This window comes from Marmota marmota, unplaced genomic scaffold (assembly GCF_001458135.2).
Source record: "Marmota marmota marmota unplaced genomic scaffold, marMar, whole genome shotgun sequence".
NCBI lineage: Eukaryota > Metazoa > Chordata > Mammalia > Rodentia > Sciuridae > Marmota > Marmota marmota.
The window spans coordinates 15,444,349-15,469,598 of record NW_026000101.1 but is presented as its reverse complement, the minus strand read 5'-3'; the positions used below and the strand labels follow the sequence as shown (position 1 = coordinate 15,469,598).

The 25,250-nt window shown below is 46.0% G+C and overlaps 1 long non-coding RNA gene across 1 annotated transcript; it reads right to left on the bottom strand.

Moving 5' to 3' along the window:
* Positions 1–3,038: 3,038 nt before the first annotated feature.
* LOC125610644 lies at positions 3,039–24,731 on the bottom strand. Its single transcript, XR_007340623.1, has 3 exons — positions 24,719–24,731; positions 11,680–11,686; positions 3,039–3,238 (listed from the first exon to the last, which is right to left on the bottom strand). It is a non-coding gene; the product is annotated as an uncharacterized LOC125610644 (long non-coding RNA).
* Positions 24,732–25,250: the final 519 nt, after the last annotated feature.

Sequence of the window (25,250 nt, the reverse complement as noted above, 5' to 3'; positions counted from 1 at the left end):
AAGCCAGCCTCAGCAACTTACCAAGGTCCTAAGCAACTCAGCGATACACTGTCTCTAAATAAAATACAAAAAAAAAAAAAAAAGGCTGGGGATGTGGCTCAGTGGTTAAGCACCCCTGGGTTCAATACCCCATGCCAAAAAAACAAAAACAAAAACACTGATGTTCCTTATAATTTTCACGTATCTCAAAATATCATTCTCCTTTCGATTTTTCCAACCATTTAAAACTGCAGAAATCTTTCTCAGCTCCTAGGCCATCAAAATGGGTATTGGGCAGCTTTGGCCCTCAGGCCTCAGTGTACTGACCCTGGGTGTAGATAGACACAGGGCATCTCCACCCTCAGGGAATGCCCGGGGGACAGCTGCCATCCCACCCCACCAACTATGGGTCCAGGTGCTAGGATGGCAGTCACCTGGTACAGCAGCCTCGGCCTGAGCCTGTCCTCACCATGTGACTGGCGATTTGGGGCAACCTCTGATTAGTTTTCAGGCTCACTGTGTGACAGGCCAGGAAGGGCCTTGTTGACAACATAAGTCCTACTGAAAACCCAAGGAATGAGGGAAGCTGCTTCCACCTGCACCGGCCACGGCCACACACGGTGAGTGCCTCTGGGCTCCACAGGGACTGCACTGAAGGCCCAGAGATGGCGAGAGGAAGTTCATTTCTAAGCAGAGTCCTCGGGTGCATCTTGACCTCTGTGTATCCTTTTGCATCTGGTGCTTGGTGGCTCCCTCCTCCCTTGCCCCCAAAGTTACCAGACTGGTCCTTAGGGCAGTGGCTCACCCACCCAAGCCCAAGGCCTCACTTCCAGGAGCCTCCCAGCCCTGCACAAGTCCCACCCCCAAAACCCAAGAGGGTGCCCCTGTGCCAGAGTCTGTTTCAGAGGCTCAGATGGCTCTGAACACAGTTCTCCATCTGTAGAAGATAACGGATGTCCATTTTAAAAGAGGAATAAATGCATAGTTAATGATTTAGTTTAAGTAACAGGGCAAATACTCATTTTCTTTAAATGTTAATACATAATTAACTGATAATAAAAATTAATTGGGTAAAACAGTTTAAAAATAATGGAGTGCTTATTACATGAGGGAATATAATTGCCTTGAAAGAGGTTTAATTGTTCCAGAGACTGGCGAGTCCCCCGAAGCAGGATTTCTTCCACCACTGAGTAAGGGCTCTGTGTGGGGGCTCCCTGACCTCCCTGCTGGGACAGAGGGAGGAGGGGAAGGAGGGGTCCAGCCTCTTGCAATCCAACAACTGGACAAAGGATTTAGAAAGTACCCCAATGTCCACTCCCACCCTGACAGCTCACCCTCATCACCACCCATTCAAAAAATAAAGGGCCAAACAGGACTGTACTGGACCCTTGTGGGTGCAGAAAGAGTGTGTGTGTGTGTGGGGGGGGTGTCTCTCTTCCAGGGAGGGCTGGGGTATGGCGGGAAGGAGTCTAGCACATAGAATACCCATAGCAACTGCAGGAAGTGAGCTGGGGAGAGAGGTCCTGTAAGAGGGCAGGGGAGGGGGCCTGGGCCGGAGGAGACCTCTCGGCAGTGACTTGGAAGAGGTGGGCCTTAATGGTGTCCAAGAAACAGGAGCCACCAGGCCTGGAGGGGGAAGAGCTCCAGGAAGTCCTGAGGCAGGAGGCACAGGTGGTCCCAGGAATTCCCCGGAAATAGTCCTGGGATTGTGACCATCCCCAAAACAGGGCCTGGGAAGGGCGTGGCCAGAGATAGAGCCAGGACAGTGGCTGGGGGTGGGGGGTCCCAGGTGCTGGAGGAAAGAAGACTCTGGTGCCAGGCTGGGCCCTGCCTTTTCTTATTAATCTCTCTTGTGAATTCAGGTGGGGAAAGGTCTGCTGAGAGTCATGCCAGAATTCACAGGAGGAAGATTCTGTAATTTCTTTTAGCTCTGTGACTCTGGACAAAGTATTCAGTATTAATGCAGTTGACCATGACGTTTCCTGTGTGCACGACTGACAGACCAAATTACCTCTCCTTATCTCCTGGGGAGAAAAAAAGGACCATTTATTTGACATATTTCATAATCATTTCACCTGCTTGCCCCCTACCAAGAGCACCGATGACCTGGTCCCCTCCCCTCCCGCAGGACGCAGGAAGCATATCCTCTAATAAGCCCTGTTTCTAAAGAATGTTTTTTAATCTCGGAACAGTGAGTGTGATTTTCGATTGCATTTTTAATTCTCTATCTACTTTTTTAAAAAAGCACTTCCGTTCTAATTCTCATCTGAGCTCTTCAGGGCCTGGGGGGGGGGCGGGGGGAAGGTTGGACATCCTCTGCTCCATGTCCTTGTTTGGCATTTGAAGAAGGCAGTGGCAGGACCCCCAGCAGGGCAGCCGGAGCCGGTCAGGAACTCAGAGCAAAGCTCTGTGCCCCTTGTGTCCGTGGGCCCTGTTCTCTGGGTGGTGGCTTGGAGAACCCCCCACCACAAGGCCTTGAAGCTTTTTTTCTTTTTCAGTTGTGTGGGGGGTAATAAATATTTTACCACCTTAATCATCTTCAATCTACAGTTCAGAGGCATTGATTAATTCACATTTTGTGTTACCCCATCACCACCACCCACCTCCAGAACTCTTCTGATCTTGGAAAACTGAAAGTCTGTACCCTGCAACCACCATCTGCCTTCTGTCCCTGTGTGAATCGGACGACTCCAGGTACCTCATACAAGTGAGCCACACAGTATTTGTCTCTTGGTCACTGGCCTGGTTCACACTCAACAGAATGTCCTCAGGTTCATCCAGGCCACAGCGTGGGTCAGAGTCTCCTCCCTTTTAAAGCTGAATATCATTCCACTGTAAGTATTTTGCTTATCCATTCACCCGTTGATGGACAGTTCTACCTTTTGGTTGTTCTGAATAAAGCTGTTGTGAATGGAAATGCCTCTTGGGGACCCTGCTTCCAATTCTTTTGAGAACATACCCAGAAGGGGAAATGCTGGATCACGTGGTCATTAAGGGTTCAATTTTTTGAGAAGGAGCTTTTTGTGGTTGTTGTTTTTAGATAGGCATGACAGTAAAGAGTATTTTGACATATTACGTACACAGAGTATAGATATTCTAATTAGGATCCCACTCTGGTGGTTGTACAAGATGTGGACTTCCACTGGTCATGCATTCAAACATGAACATAGGAAAGGTATGTCCAGTTCATTCTACTGTCTTTCCTGTTCCCATCCCCCCACCCTTCCCTTCAATCCCCTTTGTCTAATCCAATGAACTTCTAATAATCCCCTGCCACATTGTGTGTTAGTATCTGCATATCAGAGAGAACATTCAGCCTTTGGTTTGGGGGATTGGCTTATTCTACTTAGCATGACAGTCTCCAGTTCCACCCATTTACCAGCAAATGCCATAAGTTCATTCTTCTGATGGCTGAGTAATGTTCCACCGTGTATATGTGCCACTTTTTCTTTATCCATTCATCTGTTGAAGGCCCCTGGGTTGATTCCATAGCTTAGCTACTGTAAATTGAGCTTCAGCAGCAGCTTTCTGAACTACCTCTCTGGTCTTTCACGCCCTTGGTCTGGAGGCTGAGTCAGTCATCGGATGGGAGTGTGAGACTGGCCTTCACCCAGGGGTGGCCGACAGGCTGGGGCTCCCTAGGGCTACTCAGAGGGGAGGAAAGTCCCTGTGGTGTGGGCTGCCCGCCTGCAAGGTTGTGTGCTTGGCCTCTCAGGGCTTCTTCTGTGGATGTCTGGTCAGGGTTTCCTGGGGAGACAGAGGCTGACTCTGGGCCTTAGGGAGCTAACCGGGCCACGAATTGCACTCTCACCCATTAAACACCATCTAGTTCTCACCTCAACCCTGAGAGGTAGACATGATCCTTATGTCATGTTACATTTAACAGCATTGGTTCTCAAGAGGGGTTAACTAATGGACCCCAAAAAGAAGAGCAGCAAAGCATGAATAGGCCCATCTCTGTCCTGTTCTCTGTGCTACCCCAGCTGCCCGCAGAGCTTCAGGGGCAGCCCAAGAGCTGCACACCTCTCCCTGTGGAAGGAAGGAGCCGGTTGGAAGAGGGAGGGGGAAACAGATTTTGTCCAAAGACCCTGTGTTGTAGGGTCTGCTTTGTAGGGAGATATTGTAGGAGAGAAGGTGGGGGGCACTATGTGAAGAACCCCACAGATGGTTCTCTCTGGATGCAAAGCCAGGTGATATGTGATAGAGATTTTTTTTATAAAGACTATAATTCAAGATTAGTCAATGTGAAAAATCTGTAAAATGACCAGGTGCAGCTCCGTAGACCTGTGGTTCCCAGCGACCCAGGAAACGAGGCAGGAAGACGCTGGAACCCAGGAGTTCCAGGCCAGCCTGGCCAACATAGCAAGACTCCATCTCTGGGAGGGAAAAATTTGTAAAATGGGTAATTTTCTATGAAACAAAATATTCATGAAATTGGCTCACAAAGAGATTTAAAAATACAGATGCCTTGGGGCTGGGGCTCAGTGGTAGAGCTGCTTGCCTAGCATGCACGAGGCACTGGGTTCGATCCTCAGCACCACATAAAAATAAAGATACTGTGTCCACTTAAAACTAAAAAATAAATGTTTGAAAAAAAAAAACACAGATGCCTTGGAGGAAATTGGAAAGCTTTTGCTTTTTGTATAATGGTATTTAAGCTTTTGTAATGATCATTTATGACTTGTGAAATTAAAAAATAAATATATACAAATGAAGTAAATTGCCATGGAAAATATTCACAGCATCTAATTAAGTGTAAAAAGCAGATTTCAAATTGGTGTATATAGAGCATGGTCCCCATTCTATCAGAATGAGAGTGGGTATTTAAAAGCATATATAACAAAAGTTTTTCAGTGATGGATTATTCCTGAGAAGTAGAATTATAAATGACTTTCCTTTTTATTATTTGTATTTTACCACTAAAGGGGAAAAAAAAGCTATATTAGTGTGCTGGGGTTGTCATGATAAAATAGCACAAACAGGGTGACTTAAACAACAGAAAATGATTTTTCACAGTTCTGGGGACCAGAAGTCAAGTTCAAGGTGCTGGCAGGGCTGGTTTCTCCTGAGGCCTCTCCTTGACTTACAGACAGTGCCCTCTTGCTGTGCTCTCACATGGCCTCTTCCCCGTGTAAGTTCATGTCTCGTGTCTCTCTTCCCAGGACAACACCAGTCATACTGCATGAGGGTCCCATCCTCATGGTGTCATTTTACCTTAATCACCTTCTTGTAGGGCCACCTCCAGACACAGTCACAGTGGGACATAGGGCTTCAACCTAGAGAATCTGGGGAACACAGTCCAGCCCATAATAAATCTGAATTTACAAAATGAAGAGAAAGTACAACGTGTTAGAGCACTGTAAAAGGACACAGGCAACAGTTCTTGGGATGAGTTTTGTCAAAGTTACACATAACAGTTCATTCCTATGCCATTTAACCTTTCCTAAAGCTTAGAAAAAAGAAAGTTAAAACTTTTCCAATTAATTTTACACTTATATAACTTCAGTACCAAGATTTGGGTTTTTTTTAAAAAGCACAGATAAGGTATGTCTGTCTAAAAGCAGGAGTAACATCATACTAAGAATAAGATACTAAGGGCTGGAGCTGTAGCTCTGTGGTAGAGCACTTGCCTAGCACCAGTGAGGCACTGGGTTCAATCCTTAGCACCACATAAAAATAAACAAATAAAATAAAGTCATGCTGTCCATCCACAACTAAAAAATAAAAAATAAAAAAAAATAAAAGATACGAAACACCAGTCTAGAGGAACTCAGATTAGAGGCAGAATTAATACAAGGGTATCAGTTAGATATAGGCAATGCTAGCTGCTTTAACAAATACAACACAAAGTCTCAATGCCTTAACACAAAGTGTGTTACTTCTTTACAGGAAGAGCAATGGAGATTCCTGGTTAGTAAGGCTGCCTCCTATCTGGCTGTTCCAGGCTCCTTCTGACTTGGACTCTGCCAGCACCTCCGAGGCTACTCTGCCAGCAGACAGTAGAAGATGGCGTAGGAGGGGGGCTTACAGGCCAAGCAGGCAAGGCACCTGCATGGCCTCTACGCATGATCCAGTGACTACAACCAGTCCCACAGCAACACCTAACTGCAAGGCAGACTGGGAAAATGACCTGTCACTTTGTGCCCAGGAGGGAAAAGAAATAGGTGAGGACCATTGCATTTTTAAAGGTATTCCCCACTATTGAATTAGTGAATCTTTTTTTTTTTTTTTTTTTTTTTAAATAAAACAAGTTACTGTTACTTTCTGCACAACCTGACGTGTGGCAGGCTCACAGTGACTTCCATTTGAATGCTCCCCAACTTCAGAGATTTAAAATGATTCCAAGAAACACTGTATGTGTAAAAGCCCATGGATGAAATCTTAGTTTTGATTTGCATTTCTCTAATTGCTAGAGATGTTGAACATTTTTTCATGTATTTGTTGATTGATTGTATTTCTCCTTCTGTGAAGCCTGTTCAGATCTTTAGCCCATTTATTGATTGGGTTATTTGTTTTTTTTTTTTTGGTGTTAGGTGTGTTTTTTTTTCTTTAAATGTTTATTTTTTTAGTTTTAGGTGGACACAATGTCTTTAATTTATTTATATGTGGTGCTGAGGTTCGAATCCAGTGCCACACACATGCTAGGCAAGCGCTCTACCTCTGAGCCACAACCTCAGCCCCTTGGTGTTAAGTTTTTTGAGCTCTTTATATATCCTGGAGATTAGTGCTTTATCTGAGGTGCATGTGGTAAAGATTTTCTCGCATTCTGTAGGCTCTCTCTTCACATAATTGATTGTCTCCTTTGCTGAGAAGAAGATTTTTAGTTTGAATCCATCCCATTTATTAATTCTCGATTTTACTTCTTGCGCTTTAGGAGTCTAGTTAAGGAAATCAGGTCTTAAACTGACATGATGAAGATTTGGGCCTACTTTTTCTTCTATTAGGTGCAGGATCTCTGTTCTAGTGCCTAAGACTTTGATCCACCTTGAGTTGAGTTTCACGCAGGGTTAGAGGTAGGGGTTTAATTTCATTTTTTACATGTGGATTTCTAATTTTCCCACACCATTTGTCAAATAGGCTATCTTTTCTCCAGTGAATGTGTGTGTGTGTGTGTGTGTGTGTGTACATACTGGGGATTGAACTCAGGGGCACTCAGCCACTGAGCCACATCCCCAGCCCTGTTTTCTATTTTTTATTCAGAGACAGGGTCACACTGAGTTGCTTAGCGCCTAACTTTTGCTGAAGCTGGCTTTGAACTCGCCTCAGCTTCCCGAGCCATCTAGTGAATGTTTTTTAAAACCAGCATACTACAATGACACAACCACATCAGTGTTTATAGCAGCTCAACTCACAATAGCTAAACTATAGAACCTACCTAGGTGTCCTTCAGCAGAGGAACGAATAAAGAAATTGTGGTATATATACACAATGGAATATTACTCAGCCTTAAAGAAGAACAAAATGATGGCATTTGCCAGTAAATGGATGGAGCTAGAGAATATCATGCTAAGTGAAATAAGCCAATCCCAAAGAACCAAAGGCCAAATGTTTTCTCTGATATGCAGATGCTAATTCACTAAGGGGAGCAGGTAGGGAAGAACAGAGGTACTTTAGATCAGGTAGAGAGAAATGGAGGATGGGGTAGGAGGTATAGGGTTAGGAAGGACAGTAGAATGAATCGGACAGTATTACCCTATGTGCACATGCGACTACACAACCAGTGTGATTCTACATCACGTAGAGCCAGAAGAATGAGAAATCATACTCCATGTGTGTATGACGTGTCGAAGTGCATTCTACTGTCAGGTGTAACTAATTAGAACACCAAAAGTCCATGGATGAGGCAGGGCTTTCCAGACACGAACCCAAAGGCCAAAAATGTAAAAGATTCAACTACATGAAAGTGAAAAAAATCCCTTCTGAAAAAAAAAAAGAAAGAAAGAAAGAACATTGAAAGGAGAAGGACTCATGTAGGAGGAAATATTTGTAAGACGTCCATAGCTGGAGAAGGAGTAGGCTGCTATTTCAAGAGCCCTTACAAATCAAGAGTGAAAAAGAACGAACACTCCAAGGTAGAAACGGAGAAATTCATTAAAGAAACAGGAAATTCATAAAAGGAGAACTAAAAAACCGTTAGATATTCTAACTTTGTAAAGCTTTTTAGTATTCAAAGAAATACAAATTAGAACTACAATATACCTTTTTTACTATCAAATCGGCAGAGTTATGAAAATGGATAATGGTGTTTGCAAGGACAAGAAAATAGAGACTATTATATTTCTGGAAAGGACAAAATCAGTGCCCTATTTACCCCCGTGGACAGGAGGTATTTAAAGCTTGCTCACCTACTGACCCCACAGTCCCACTTCTAGAAATAACCCTAAGGAAATAAATGAAGAGGAAAAGACACACATGTTTGACGCTGCTAATCGCAAAGGAGCTTTTTAATTCAGTTTTACTTTTTATCAAGTTGTACGTGCACAGGATTTAAAAGGCCAAAAAAGTTCTACAAGATACGCCATGAAAATCAGCAATTCTGAGCCCCTCCCCCACGGTGACCCTCCTCTTCATCTTTGGTTGTCTACTGTATCCTTCTAAACACTGTGCTTATGTTGCTATTTTTAGGGTTTTTTTAAAGTTTACACATTGTATAGTAGTTGGTCACTATGGAGGGGGAGGAATCAGCCCTCTCACCCACTTCCCCCCACCCTGTACCCCGTAAAACACAGACGAATACTCCCCATGCACAGCCTCCCAATAGTTATCAGTGATTCTGATCAGATCAATATTCATCACTTGCCTTATTCTCACCCTTGTGAAGTCCAGAAAAAAAGCAATTTTTAAAAAGTGTTTTTCAAAATGGAGCCTGGAGGTGCGAGGGGACCCGGGCCCCTACCAGGAAATCCTGAACTGGGCACAGAAACGTAAATTTCAGAACTGGGCCAGGCCTGCAAACACCATTAACACTTTTTTTTTTTTTTTTTTTTTTTNCCCAGCCCCTAGTTTGCTAATTTTTAATCACTAATTTAACCACAAACTCTTTCATACGGAATATTAAACATACGACTCCATTGTGTTCTGATTTCCACTGATGCTATTCAACTGTGCGATGCTGTTCTGATCCATGATCCTTGCAAACTTGTAGGACCTTTTCTTTGTCCCCAGAGTCCTGAAATCTCAGGATGATGTATCTCTGTGTAGAGCTATTTTCATTCATTGTGCTGGGCACTTGGGTTCTTCAATTCTAGGAAATATGAAAAAAAAATTTATTTTAATTACTTCCTCCCCCGCCCCACCCCATTTTCTAGAATTCCTGTTACTCAGAAGTCAGACATCCTGGGCAGGTCCACTTATTCACTTATTTTTTTATTGCCTCTTTCTATCTTTGCTCTATCTGTTTTTGATCTGAGTGATGGGATATATTCTCAACCTTCCAGCCCAGAGGTGAAGTACCACTCAAGCAATCGGATTCCTCCTGGCATTCTAGAAAAAAATCTCAAGTTTCTGCAGTGGGAACTCTGTAGGAGGAGAGGGCTGGATGTCTCTGTCACATTCAGTACACACAATGTTTATAACAAAAATAAATAAAGAAAGAAAATATCCTAAGTTTTATTGAAAGAGGAATGAATAAAGATGGTACATGCAAACAAAGAAAAATATAATATTGAGTAAGTAATCAAGGTATAGAAGGATGTTATCCTACATTTGCAACATTTGTTCCCTTTGCACTTTTCAAATTCTAATATGTAACACAACTGATCTAACTGCCACCAATCTTGTGTATGGTTTGCCTCACCCTCACACCAACACACCCGAGAGTAGTGATCTAGCCTGTTTTGTTTACTGATGCTCCCTGGGGCCTAGTGTGACCCCTGACATACAGTAAGTGCTTAATAAAAATTAGCCCAGTGAATTTACTGAATTAATAAAAGACAGTGTGAAACCACTACTGAAAGTTTAGAATCATGCCCCCAAGATGCTACTCATTTGTGGATAAACACCCAGTTCAGGTTTGGGTTACCCCTGCTGACACTGGGAACAAGATCAGGAAGGAGTCTCCAGGGGCCCCTTCCCTATAAGGTTTTCTTTCCTAAGTTGAGCAATAGGGATGGGGGTGATTATTACATTATTTTTGACAATATTTGCATAAGAGAAAAATTTCACTTTTACAATCTTAAAAAAAAAATAGAAATAGCAGACACCTGTGGCCAGTGTTAGGGTTTCCCAGGGGCTTCCCACATGATCTCAGGGGTCAACATGCAGAAGAGCCTTCCTGTGAGCCCAGCTCAGAGCAAGGTGGCCCTGGGACTAGGGGTTCTTCCAAATATGCCCAGGAAGAGAGAAGAGGGGGCAGCCCAGAGGGAAAAAAAAATCTCTCTTGACAGTAGAAACCAGAATATCAATGTAGTGTTATATTTTTTCTTTTGGATATGAAAACTTTTAACATAAACATGACCCGTATTGTAACATAGTCTTAAGGATTATGATTTTGTTTGTTTGTTTGTTTTGGTTTCTTTTCAGGGGTACCAGGGATTGAACTCAAGGGCACTCCACAACTGAGCCACATCCCCAGCCCTATTTTGTATTTTATTTAGAGACAGGGTCTCATGAGTTGCTTAGCACCTCACTTTTGCTGAGGCTGGCCTTGAACTTGGGATCCTCCTACCTCAGCCTGCCGAGCTGCTGGGATTATGGTTTTTATTAGAGGAAGAATCATTGAGGACTCACGCATCATTTATTAGATCACCCTCCTATTAATAATCACACATTGTGTCTGCCATTCCTGAACACCACCGCAATGGACATCATTATGTGCTTGTATAATTGGTTTGCTTTTTAAAAAATTACTTCTCTGGGATAATTCCAGAAAAAAGAACTGATCAAAATATATAAATGGTTTCTATGGCTCTGACATGTTCTGTTAAATTGCTGTTTCCCAAAGAGTGGCCCTGGGGATAGATGAGCATGTGACCACTGACCCTTAGGCCCAGAGGAACCCCACCTGCCTGGTGTAATTCAAAATGTGCTGATTGCAAGACTAATCCTGGCCAAAGATTGGAGGAGAATATTTGTATTTGTTTACCAGTTAGAAAAAATGCCCTACTTGGCCACATTGTGAATCCCACCTATAGCTCACTTACTGGACAGCTTTGAAATTACTTATATTTTGACATACAATTTAAAAGTAGGGAGAATCAGACAAAACAAGACTTTCTTAATACCCAACATTTGATAACATATTTGCCTTGATCATTTAAAATGTATGCCATACCCAGGTGTGGTGACGCACACTTATAATCCAGCGGCTCGGGGGGATGAGGCAGGAGGACTGCGAGTTCACAGCCAGCCTCAGCAAAAGCGAGGCGCTAAGCAACTCAGTGAGACCCTGTCTCTAAATAAAATACAAAATAGGGCTAGGGATGTGACTCAGTGGTTGAGTGCCCCTAAGTTCAATACCCAGTACCCCACAAAAAATTAAAATAATATAAAATGTATGGTACACTGTGAGACTTTTGCCACATGATCTCCATCATTGGGCACTATCATTTTAACTTTTTTTTTTTTTTCCCTAAGAAAGTAAGACTTTCTAGTCGCCAGGTCTGTGGCTCTAGGCCTTGTGAGGGCAGGGAAGAAGCAGCTCGTGACCCCAGGCTCTACTCACTAGGAGCCTGCTCCCTGCCGGGCACTTGTACAGAGCACTTTTCTTCTGTTATTTCGTATATGTTTGATTCTTTCACGGTTCTGCCACATCACAGACCAGGAGACAGGCGGACAGGCCCCTGGGGGTAGCCTTTACGGTGGGCAGCAGGTGGAGAAAGAGCAGGGAGAGGCCTAAGAGTCAGAAGGCAGGCAGGTGGCCGGGCTCTGTCCCCAGCCTCGGCGGGCTCTGCACTCAACCTCTGTGGGCCTTGTCTCTGTCCCGGGTGGACACCATCGATCGGCTTCCCCACGACCCACACACGGGTGCCTGGCCTCGGTCCTCTGCGTGGGAGGAGCAGTCACTCACTGCCTTTGCCTCCCTGAACTCAGCAGCCAGGCAGGTGCCACCTCTCTCTGGGCTCAGCCGTGCATGGGACCGGCCACGGGCGGCCGGCCTGGCTGTGGGGCCAGCACGTGCGGTGGCCACATCCTCAGGCTCGCTCAGGAACCTGAGGGCTCAGGTTTGCCCTTTCACTTACCGGCACACACTGTGGTGGCCCTGTGGGCCCGGAGCGGTCCCCATTCCGCTCTGTGATGCCAGCTGTGGGAACAGGGAAATCACTTCTGTGGCCTCTGACCACAGTTTCCTCCTGTGCAAAGTGAGGATGACAGTGATCACCTCGGAGGGTTGTTGTGAGGCTCAGATGAGGAGAAGGGTGAGACTGAGGCCAGCGCAAGAGGCCCTGTAAAGGCTGAGCTGACGTTGACTCAAGGGCCCCTGGGATGCTCATTGGCCTGGCACTGACCACAACACCCAATGTGTACTGTAAGGGAGGAAGTCAGGCCAGGAGGGGGTAGGAGGCACTCACAGTGGGGGTTGGGAAGAGCTCTGGGGGGCTCCCTGGAGGATGTTTGTACCCAATGAAAATTGATCCTACTATGTGATCATTGCTGTCTGCTGCAGAGCTTCCGTTTAAAAACTGGATAGAAGGCTTCCCGAAGGAGGCATCCCCAGATGACTCTGCCTGCCCAGAGGGGACACCCTCAGAGCATCTCCAGGAGCACTGTCCTCCACTCTGTCAAACGATGGATGTGATTCAGTCATTCACTCCTTCATTCGACACAGATGGATCGAGCAGCTGCCCTGCAGTTGCTCTTGGCTGTGGCAGTCAATAAACAAAACTTGCCTGAGCTCCCGTTCTGGTGGGGAAGAAAGGGAAAGTAGACAACAAGGAACAGGATTGGTGGGCTGGGGTTGTGGCTCCGTGGTAGAGCACTCGCCTGGCATGTGGGAGGCACTGGGTTCGATCCTCAGCACCACATAAAAATAAATCAAATCAAATAAAGGTACTGTGTCCATCTACAACTAAAAATTCAGAAATTTTTAAAAAGAGAAGCAGGATTTGTCAGGTTGGGGTGAAAAGAACAGAGAGTGAAAGGTGAGTGGGGGGAGTGGGGGCAGAAGCGTGCAGAGGGCCAACTTTCAAGCCAGGTTGGTAGGAAACGAGGGAGCTTCCGCAGAGGAGCAGGCATGGTCCTGGCTGCCCATGAAAAGGCCCTGGAGGAGAGCAAGGGCAGAAACGGAAGCAGGCCAGCAGGCCTGTGCAGAGAGCTAGTGGGTGGCGTGGGGGGATAGGCGGGCTTCTGGGGTGCTACAGTAGAGCCAGGAGAAGTGGCCCTTGGCTCCTGGTGAGTGGGGCTGTGTCCCCGGCCTTCTCAGACTGCAGGCCTGCAAGTTTCCCTTGTGGTCTCTCCAGACACCACCTGGAAGCCTCCTCAGTCTGCAGGTGATTGTGGGAATAAGACCTCAAATGTTTCATTTTGGCTTTTTTTTCCCCTGAATTGAAACCAAATGTAATCACTATAAGAAAAGCTCCATGTCCAGGGCACGGCTCCCTCCAGTGGAGGCAGGGACTAGATGAGATTTGCAGGACTGTGTTGACTCCATAAACTCTATTACAGAGGCAAAACCTGGGAGGGAGGCCTGGAGGCAGGCAGATCCCCAGGCAGCTCCTCCCGACAGTTGGGCTTGCTGCCGCCATGCCCTGCGGGCTCTGAGGGACTCCTGGGCTCTTGGTGTCTGCCTGAAATACATCGAGAGAGGCTGGGCCTTTGGTCTTTCTCCTGAGAGTAATGGGGAGCCATAGAAGGTGTTAGGCAGGTGAAGAACAAGAATCAGATTGGCTTTCTAGAGAAACCCTTGGAGACTTTGGGAGAAGGATTGCAGGAGGGAAGGCTGGAGGCCAGGAGGACTGTGTGGGGCCTTGAAGGAGGGGAAAATGGAAGGAGGCGAGGTCCATGAAAAGGCCAGGGGTTGCCACTAATAATGGATCACCTCCCTGGGCTGCCCCTAGTTGGTCATGGACCTGCCCTGGGGCCTTCCCTTGGGCCCCAGCTTCTGTTGGTGCCTCACAGGGCCCCCCCCCCCCAGGCCAGTGACTGGTTCTGAACTGAGCTGGCTGGCGGAATGCGGCAGTTCTGCCTTCCACCTGCAGTGGAAGCTCAAGCTTTGGGCCCCTAACAGCACAGATGAGGGGGAATTTCCAGAGGGGGTGCTGTGTTCAAATGTCCCCTCCAAATTTATTTGCCTTTGCAACGGTACTCAGAGGTGGGACCTAAAAAGGGGACCCTGCTGCCAGGGCAGGTTAGAATGGGGAGTGGGTTCCTGATAAAGGATGAGTTCAGCCCAGCTCCCTCTGCCTGTCCCACCTGCCTTTCCCCATGTCAGGATCCCAGCGCCATGTTCTTGGACTTCCAGCCTCCAGAACCATGAGCCCAGTGAACACCTTTGGTTTATAATTTACCCAGTCACGGGCATTTTGTTGTAGTAGCAGAAAACAGACTAAGCAAGGTGGTTTGTGGGCCTTATGAACCAGCCGAGTGCACACTACTTTGGGGGACCTGTCTTGACTCTTCTTGCCCCTGGCTCTTCCTTGACTGGTCCTAAATTGGGAAGGGGGCCTCATCCAGATAGGAAATGGCCCCCTGGCCTTCCAGCAGCATGTCCAAGCCCCTAACCCAGGTCCTGCTCAACCCTTTCCCTTCAGAAGAACCTGCTGCTCACATGGCAGGGTCCCTGCTGCCAGGCCAGGAGGCTGCCTCTGCCCCCACCTCCTGCCATAGTTGTGACAGGGGAGGAGGGGTGTGGTGGGGGAGGGCTGTAAGCCCAGCCCCTCACGTGGGATGTACCCTAAGGTGTACCTTGACCAGAGCCCCCTGCCAGAGAAGACCAGAGCGAGCCACCCTCTGCAGGACTCTGGACTCAGTAGCCTGTTTGTTTTCCTCTTCTCCCCTCCCGGCTTCCACTTCTCTCCTGGTTTATCCTGGGAGTACTTTCTTTCTATTTTTTTGGTACCGGGGATTGCATTCAGGGCCACCCGGTCCCTGAGCCACATCCCCAGCCCTGTTTTGTTTATTATTTAGAGACAGGGTCTCACTGAGTTGCTTAACGCCTCACTGTTGCTGAGGCTGGCTTTGAACCTTCAATCCTCCTGCCTCAGCCTCCCAAGCCCCTGGGATTACAGGCGTGTACCACGGCACCCAGCTGCCTCCCCCGCAACCCACCTTTTTTCCCTCCATTTCCTCTCTAACTTCCACATATGAAAGAAAACAAGTGACCCTTGACTTTCTCAGTTTGGCTTATTTCGCTCAATACAATGTTCTCAAGTTCTATCCAAGGCCCTGCAAATGACATAATTTTATTCTTCTTTGTGGCTGAATAAAATTCCATTGTGTATATATACACCACATTTTCTTTATTCATCCATTGATGGACACCTAGGCTCGTTCCATAGTTTGGTTATCGTGAATGGTGTCATTAGACACGCGGGTAAGCGTGAATCCCTCTAGTATGATGCTGGCTTTATTTCTTCAGGAAAAATACCAAGGAGCTATATATCTGGGTCATGGGGTGGTTCCATGCCACTTTCTTGAGAACCCTCCGTGCTGATTTCCATGGTGGTTATACGAATTTATTGTCCCAACGATAGTGTAAAATTGTTCCCTTTTCTCCACACTCTCTTCGGTATTTATTATTGTTGGTATTCTTGATGGCTGCCATCCTGACGGGTGTGAGATGAAATCTCATTAGAGTGTTGATTTGCATTTCCCTAATTGCTAAAGATGCTGAACACTTATTTGTATATTTGTTGGCCATATGTATTTTTTCCTTTTGAGAAGTGTCTGTTTAGTTCATTTGCCCATTTATTAATTGGGTTTTTTTTTTATGTTAAGTGTTTTGAGTTCTTTATATATTCTGGTTAATAATCCTCTGTCAGAAGAGTAGCTAGTAAAGATTTCCTGGGAGCACTTTCTTAATAAATCACTTGCTCATGAAGCCTCAGCTTGCGAGGAGGCTGTGGGCGACCATTTCCCAGCTTTTTCTCTGCTCTCAGAGCGGCCTCCACCAGGACTCCCTTGCAGAAGGAAAGAGGTCAGCGAGGCCCTGCTCCTGCCCAGGCCCTCTCCAGGGGGAAGGCCCTGCCCAGAGACCCAGGCCTGCTGAGGCCTGCTGGTGGGGCCTTCTGACCAGCCTGGTTCCCAGAGGCAGCCCCTCACTCTGGCCTTGCCCACAAGTTGTTCTTCCCCCCATGGCTCTGCCCCATCTCCTAGCCACGTGGGTCCCCAGCTCCACCTGTCCTGGGGGCTGCTGGCTCAGGCCCTGTGAGCCCCCAACCGGCCGCAGTTGAGCTGGGTCCTGGAGGAAAGAGGAACCTGGCTGGATGAAGAACGAACAGTTGGGTCCCAGCTCACGGAATCAAATATTCTGGCTGTTCCAGCTCATTACTAAATCCCGGCTATGCCCGGAGAAGGATTAAAGAAACTGCTCTGGAAACAATCCCCAGCAGAAGTCCATGCACTCTCCCCCAGGAAGCCCTAGAAATCTGACTACCATAATCTCCTCCTGGCGGACTCCCCGGAGCGGCCGGGCACCTGGGTGCGCAGCCTCTGTCTGGTGGAAACGTGGCCCGAGGTGCCAGCTCTCCCATGAGAAGGCCCAGCTTCCCGCAGCTGCTGGGGAAGCGTGTGAGGCTGGGTTGCTGCAGAGGGAAGCTGAGTCAAGAAGCCTGGACAGGCGGCTGCTCTGCTGGGGACCCCGGAGGTCACTGTCCCTTACTAGCTCTCAGCTTTCCCATTTTAAAAATGAAGACAAGGTCCACCTTTAGGGATATTCACTCACTCCCAGGAACATGTTGGCAAGCGTCCACCCCGGGGCCACTGGGGCCTCAATAAAGACTCGGATCTGGCCCTGTTCTTGCCCTGTGTTGCTCACAGGCCAAACAATGGAAGGGTGAGGGGAGAGGTGAGGGTCAGGGGGCGAACAGAAGCATGTCTCCCTGGGAACAGAACCCGAGCACAGTCCCAGGGCTCAGGCCAGCCAAGGATGCCAACCAAGCCCTCTGCTGCTCTCTGTGGCCAGGGCTCGGGTCTTTTGCATGGAAAAATCAACTTAAGCAGTCAGATGGAAGCCCAGGCAGGGGCCAGGATGAGGGGCATATGGCCTTGCTTGGTGCATATCTTTTGGGACCCTCTTTCCCCTCTCGGGACCTCAATTCCTATATCTGTGTCTTCTTGCTCACACCCTGCCCCTACCAATGAGACCCCCACCCTCGGGCACAAAGCTGGGCAGGCATCCTCATCTGGGAGGATAGTCTAGATTCAAATCCAGTCTGTCCTTTACCAGCTGTGTGATCCATGCCTCAGTTTCCTTATTTGTAAAATAGGGGTCCTATAATCTGCCTCATTGACCTTCATGGGGTTAAATTTGCTCTTGCACTTGAAGTTCCTGGCATAGATCACTGTCTTGGTGGAGGTTCCCTTTCCTCGGGCCTCTATGTCATGGTCCAGCCTCACCTTCCACTGCCCACCCAGCGGCTGCTACCTCTCTTCCCTCTCAGCACATGCCGAGCTTTCCAGCCTCCACCAGGATCGCCCTTTGTCCCTCTCTCCTTCCCACAGTCCCAATTCTTGTTGCTTTCATTACTCAGCTAAAACGCCACCTCCTCCAGGAAGGCTCTCCTCCCTAGACTGTGCCAGCAGACAAGAACAGAGGCAGGGCCACCCCACGTGCTCCCCAGCAGTTTCCTCCACCTGCTGTTTGGATCAGTCACTTGCATTTTTCTCCCCCACGTCGCAGTACCCAAAAGTTACCACTAGGTGGTGATAGAGTAACAAAGTCCCCGCAGGGAAAGGCAGTTGGGGAGGTCAATGCCACACCTCCTGCATCGGTGCTTTGTTTATTCAATAAATATTTGTTGAACACCTGCAGTGTGTAAAACTGCAGGACAACAGCAGTAAACAAAACAACAAGGTCCCTGCTCTCAAGGAGCTTATGTTCTAGTTGACCAAGGCTAGGCTTTGCGGAAGCACAAAAACAAGGAAATAAAAAAGCAGGGAAAACGTGGGACAGAGGTGGGCACTGTACAGAAAATGCCAGGCCCCTGAGTGTGCTCAGACAGCTGAATGAGGAGCAGGAAGGGTAATAAAAATAACACTTTGAACCCAGAGACTGACCAAGCTGGATGATTCTCTGCCTCTTGCAACTCAAAGTGAGGTCCATGGGCCAGTAGCCCAGGAGAGCCCTTGGGAAATGCAGATTCCCATGTCTCGCCCAAATATTCTGGAGCAGAATCTGCATTTTTGTGGCTCGACTACTGAGCCACATCCCCAGCCCTATTTTGTATTTTATTTAGAGACAAGGTCCCATTGAGTTGCTTAGCACCTTGCTTTTGATGAACTGGCTTTGAAGTCAAGATCCTCCTGCCTCAGCCGGCCAAGCCGCTGGGATTACAGGCATGTGCCACTTCGCCAGGCTCAGAATCTATATATTTGAATAAGGTCTTCAGGTTATTCATCTGCACAGGGAAATGGGAAGCTCTACTGGAACCCAGAGGTTTGGGGGCAAATGACACCCATGGGACAAATCTGGCCACCTATTTTTGTATGACTCCCATGCTAAGAATGAATCCGGTTCAGAAAAATAAAATCTACAGAATAATAATTTGTGAAACATGAAAAATACAAAAAAATTCAATTTTCATCGGCCATAACTAGAGTTTTATTGGAACACGGCCATGCTTGTGTCTTTGTCTGTGGTTGCCTTTGAGCTGTCATGGCAGAATGGAGGAGATGCAACAGAGACGTAAGACCTGCAAAGCTAAAATATCTACTATCTGACCCATTCAAAGGAAAGGTCTACTGATCCCTGCTCCAGCCTTTCCTCACACCTTATGAATGAGGAATGAGAGCCCCAAGGGGGGGCTCATTTCATTCAAGACCTGCTTTCCATATGACTCTCAAGGCCCTGTTTCCACAGCTTCTGGTTTGAATCGCCTCCACCTTCTCGTGGCTGGAGCCATAGCCTTGTTGAGAAGTGCTGTTTCTTTAAGATGTATAGTATAATCAAACACCAAGTCCTATTTCAAATGACGCTAGAGGACCAGAGGAATGTGGGGAACTGAGACAGCTGCATCCTTCCCACCAGAATGTGCATGACTGATGTCGGGCCTTTTTCTGAGGAGGGAGGGCCTCTGGACTCCTGAAGAGGGGAAATGGTTACAGAGGGGTCAGTCGGGGAGCCAGGCCTGACTCTGCTGGGATGTAGTTTGGAAGCGCGTCCCCAACTGGGCCCCATCCAGGGCTCCCACCTTCCTCGCTCTGGATTGTAAACTTCTTAACCTGTCCCGCCCTGGCCAGGGCCCCAGCCCATTCCCCAGGTAAATCCTTGCTCCAGCTAAACACTACGGCCTGCAGCACCGCTCAGGGGGAAGGGGTTCATTAGAACAGGGAGGAGTACAAACCCCTTCCTCCTGTTCCCAGGTTTCATCACCACAGTGAAAGCAAAAATAACCAAAACAGGAACAGACCTCATGGATCAGAAAGGCTTTCTTTATTAACCAGCGGAATGGCCCATTTTCAGGAAAGAAAATGGCAACTGGTCATAAGAGGGGTCTGATTTTTATCTTTTAGTAAACTTTAGTGTTGAAGTGAGACTTGAGTCTTAACAGAATGCATTGGTCAGTCAGTCAGGCGGAACAGCTGTGCAAGTTCAAAGCCCAGGGGGAGCAGTTGTGAAAATTCAGCGCCCATTGTTGCTGGGAAATGGTGAAAGTCCAAAGCCCCTTGTTTTCCTTCTCTCCTCTGGACCCATTGTTTGTCCCTGGGGGTTGTTTTTTCCCATATCCTTCACTGGAACCAACCTAGGTGCCCTTCAACAGATGAATGGATAAAGAAAATGTGGCACATATACACAATGGAATTTGACTCAGCCATAAGAAAGAAGAATGAAATCACGGCATTTGCCAGTAAATGGATGGAACTGGAGACAATCATGATAAGTGAAATGAGCCAGTCCCCAAAACCAAAGGCTGAATGTTCTCTCTGATATGCAGGAGCTGACTCACAATGGCGGGGGTGGGGGGGGTGGGGGTGGGGTGTGTGTGGGGGGTGGTCACCAGATGGAGGGATGGGGGAAGGGAAGGGGGATGGGAAAGGGACACACAGTAGAATGAATTGGACATAACTTTCCTATGTTCATATGTGAATCCACCCCCAGTGTCACTCCACATCATGTACAACCACAAGAATGGGAAATTATACTCCATGTATGTATGACACGTCAAAATACATTCTATATTTAGTTATTCATGTATAACTAAAAAGAATAAATAAAATAAATGAATAAATGCTAAAAAAAAAAAAAAGAATCTTGTGTGCCAGATATGCCAACCACAAACCCTAGGGGTATCCTAGGGGTCTGGGAGCTCAGAGAAAGGGTCTCCTAATCCAGCAGTGGGGGACAGGTGCATTAAGAAGGACTTCCCAGAGGAGTGGAGGCCGGGCTGCATCCTGAGCTCAGATAGAATTTAACTTGGTGAAGGCGAAAAGGAGGGGGGTTCCCCTCTTTGAACAACTCTCCCTAAGGGACTTGTTTTCCTTTATATTAAAATGCATTTTAAGGGTAAAATAATTAAAGTGGTGATATTGGCAGTGAACTAGGCAGGCTGACTAATAAAGCTACATTGAGAGTCTAGAGAGAGACACAAGCAGATGCAAGAATTTAGTATGTGACAAAGATAACACTTCTTTTTTATTTTTTATTAGTTCTAATTAGTTATACCTGACAGTAGAGTGCATTTTGGCACATTATACATAAATGGAGCATAACTTCTCATACTTCTGGTCATATATGGTTTAGAATCACACTGGTGGTGTGGTCATAGACACACATAGGGTATTAATATCCGACTCGTTCTACTAAAAGATAGCACGTCTGTTTGTGGGGAGGACAGATCATTTGATAAATAATTTTGGGAGATATGAAATAATAATACACTGAAGAGGAATGATAATTAAGCCAGTATGGTATTAATATGTATGATAGCTCATAGGACAGAACATAAAGTTTAGGAATAGATCCTAGAAGGCCCACATTTAGTATATGATAGTAGTAGAATTTCTGATTCGAAGAGGAACATGAATTATCTCATAAAAGGTATTGAACAACTCACCAGCTACTTGGAAAAAAAAAAAATTCAAAAGTAAAAAAACTATAAAAGTACCAGGTTGAAAAAGCATGAGAAATGCATTTTTAAAACTAAACCCTAGCCAGGCATGGTGGTACCTGCCTGTAATCCCAGTGGCTCGGGAGGCTGAGGCAGGAGGGTCTGAGTTCAAAGCCAGACTCAGCAAAAGGGAGGTGCTAAGAAACTCAGTGAGACCCTGAGTCTAAATAAAATATAAAAAAAGGGCTGTGGATGTGGCTCAGTGGATGAGTGCCCCTGAGTTCAATCCCCAATATGCACCCCCCCAAAAAAAAACCCTATACCCTATTTTTAAAAAGGTCTTTTTATATATAGCAATTTTAAAACAACCCCCCAAATTCTTCAATACTCTTCTCATCAAGAAATAGAATCTTGGGGCTGGGAATGTGGCTTAGTGGTGGAGTACTCACCTAACACGCACAAGGTCCTGGGTTTGGTCCCTAGCACACAAAGATAATGAAAGACAGAAAGGAAGGGGAAAAAAAAGAAATGGTGTCTATGTCTTTTCTCCTTATTTGGATCTTGTGACTACTTGCCCCATAGAAAATGGCAGCAATGAGATAGTACCCTTCCCAGGCTCAGGCATTAAGACAATGAAGGCTTCTACCTCCTATCTCTTGAGATGGTCCATGCTTGGAACCCAGCTTCCAGGCTCTCAGGATGTCCAGGACACACAGAGAGGTCGTGTACAGGTGTTTACATCAAAAGTCCAGCCCAGGGTCCACTGCCACCAAGTGTAAATGACCAGACATAAAAGTTTTATTATGTTTGGTACCAGGGATTGAACTCAGGGGCACTCAGCCACTGAGCCACATCCCCAGCCCTATTTTGTATTTTATGTAGAGACAGGGTCTCACTGAGTTGCTTAGCACCTCACCTTTGTTGAGGCTGGCTTTGAACTCGAGACCCTCCTGCCTCAGCCTCCAGAGCCACTGGATTATGGCCTTTGATTGCCACCTTTGAATGACTCAGCCCAACTACCATTGATTACTCCTGAGTGAGAACCACCGGCTGAGTCCACCACCCCCAGGCTATAAGAAGCAATAATAACATGATCATTGTTGCTTTAAGTCACTGTTTTGGGATAATTCATTATATATCAATAGATAACTGAGGGATTATGTATGACAAAGTCTAGAAGTCCTAAGAAGAAAAAGTTTCTGCATTAAAAAAATTAAAGCCGAGTGCGGTAGCACATACCTGTAATCCCAGGGACTCCAGAGGCTGAGGCAGGAGGATCACAAGTTGGAGATCAGCCTGGGCAACTTAGCGAGACCCTGCTTCAAATTAAAAAATAAAAAGGAATGGGAATGTAGCTCAGTAGTAAAGTGCCCCAGGGTTCAATCCCCACTCCACTTGGAAAAAAAAAAAAGTTAAAATCAGGGGCTGAGATGGAGGTGTGTCTCGGTGGTAGAGTGAAAGCTTCCTTAGCATACATAATATTGAAGGACCTGAGTTTGATCCCGGGTGGGAAGGAAGGAAGGAAATTAACAAAATCATAGGACAAACAAGGAAATGGGGAGAAAAACCATATATTTGCAAATAAATGGATAATTTTTTGTTGTAACAATAGTTCCTAAGACAAAGATGCCCAGTTCATCTGAATAGGCAAAGGATATCAATGGATAGTTTATAAAGAAGGAAGTGGCTTTTAAATGTATGAAAAGTGCTCATCTTGGTCCAAAAGAGAGCTACAAATTAAATTACAATAGAACGCCATTAAAAATATTACACTGGAGAACTGGAGAAACAGGTACTTTTAAATATTGCTGGTAGGAATGTAAATTGAACAACTTCTATGAAAAACATGTCTGAAAGGCAAAACCTATCAAAATTTATAGTACACTTTTTTTTTTTTTTGGTACTGGGGATTGAACCTAGGGATGCTTAACCACTGAGCCGTATCCTCAGCCTTTTTTATATTTTATTTAGAGACAGGGTCTCACTGAGTTGCTTAGCACCTCGATTTTGCTGAGACTGGCTTTGAACTCCCAGTCCTCCTGCCTCAACCTCCCAAGCTGCTGGAATTACGGGGGTGCACCACCACACCTGGCTCATACACATATTTTTTGACCTAGTAATTCTGCTTTTAGAAATTTATCTTTCAAATGTGTTTACACATGTCCAAAATGATACGTGCCAAAGGCTCTTTGTTGGGGTATTGTTGGAATAGTAAAATAGGGAAAATGACCTAAGGGTCATTCAGAGGGTACTGTTCCTTATTTGTGGTTTTCCTACAGTGAAGTACCCTGCATCAATAAAAAGAATTAGGCATCATATATACTGATGTGGAATCACTTCCATGATATTCTGTTCAGTGATGCAGTGTGTATGCTACCATTTATGTGAATAAATATATGCATATTCCTATAAATACATTAAATATCTTTGAAAAGATGTACAAAAACTGAGAACAGGGCTGGTGGTGTGGTTCAGTGGTAGATTGCTTGCCTAGCAGGTGTGAGACCCTGGGTTCAATCCTCAGCACCACATAAAAAGATAAATAAATAAAATAAAGGTATTGTGTCCATCTACAACTAAAAATAAAAATAAAATAAAAACTGAGAACAGTGTCTGCTTCTGGGCAGGGGGCAGAAGGCAGAGTAAGAGAGACACAATTTCCAACTTGTACCCTGGGTACCAGTGGGGACTTGTATTTTTTGCATTATTATCTATTCCTGAAATAAAGAAAACATTCATTTAAAAGTAGCTCTTGAATTCTGGTTAACTATTTGGAAAACATTAAGAAAAGCCTTGGGTTAAGGATGCAGCTCAGTGGTAAAGCACTTGCCTAACATGTGAGCATGAGGCCCTATATTTAATACCCCCAGCACAGCAAAAAAGATAAAACAAAATGAAAAATTCATATTAAGAAAAACCCCATTTCAGCTGGGCACAGTGGTGCACGCCTGTAATACCAGTGGCTTAGGAGGATCATGAATTCAAAACCAGCCTCAGCAATTTAGCGAGGTGCTAAGCAACTCAGTGAGACCCTGTCTCTAAATAAAATACAAAACAAGGCTGGGGATGTGACTCAGTAGTTGGGTGCCCCTGAGTTCAATCCCCAATACAAAGAAAGAAAGAAAGAAGAGAAAGAAAGAAAAGCCCCACTTCATTAGGCACAGTGGTACATACTTGTAATTTCAGTGGTTTGGGAAGTAGACACAAGAGGATCCAAAGTCCAAGGAAAACCCCAGCAACTTAGTGAGACCCTAAGCAATTTAGCAAGACTACCTCAAGATTAAAAAATAAAAATAAAAAGGACTGGGGATGTAGCTCAATGGTAGTGTCCATGGGTTTGTTCTCCAGTGCCATGGCGGGGGGGGGGGGCGGGAAGAAGAAAGAAAAGAAAAATAAGAAAAGCCCTACCTCAAACTATATATGCAAAATGTTCCAAAGGAGGTCAAGATTTAAATGTAAAAAGTGAAATTCTGAAAGTCCTCAGCACCACATAAAAATAAATAAATAAAAGTATCATGTTCACCTACAACTAAAAGTATTTTTTTAAAAAATGACAGCCCCTTCAAGGGTTCCCCAATTTAATTCCTGGAATTCACCCCTCACTCACTCCTTCACCCTTCCCACCTCCACAAGGTGGGCTATAGAGCCAGGGTGCAGGTCTTGAATTCTGCCTCTCAGTGGCTGTGTGACTTTAAGAAAAAGACTTCACTGTTTTTGCCCTCAGCTTCCAGTGTGTAGGCACCTTAAAGGTGCAGAACTCGTTGACATTAGGGGATCGCCCCCAAAGGTGTTGGAGACAGTGACTAGAACTTATTAAGGGGTCCAAAAATATTGCTACTCATTATGAGGATTAGTTTCAGCCATTGAAGCCCAGGTCAGCCTCCTCCACTGACTCTGGCCTCCTGGGCCCTCGGCTGGCTATTCTGGCTCCATCCCTACTACCCAGTTGTACTTATTGAGCATCAGCTGTGTGCTTTGCCCTGGGGAAGGAACGCGTAAACCTGTCATGTCCCCTCGTAGCCCTGGTGGACAGGCTTGTCCAGAGCCCAGTGCCCTTGCCTGTCCTTGGTGTGTGGAAGTGTTATGGGGAGTCGCTTCAGAAAACACTCTTTTTTTTTTTTTTTTTTA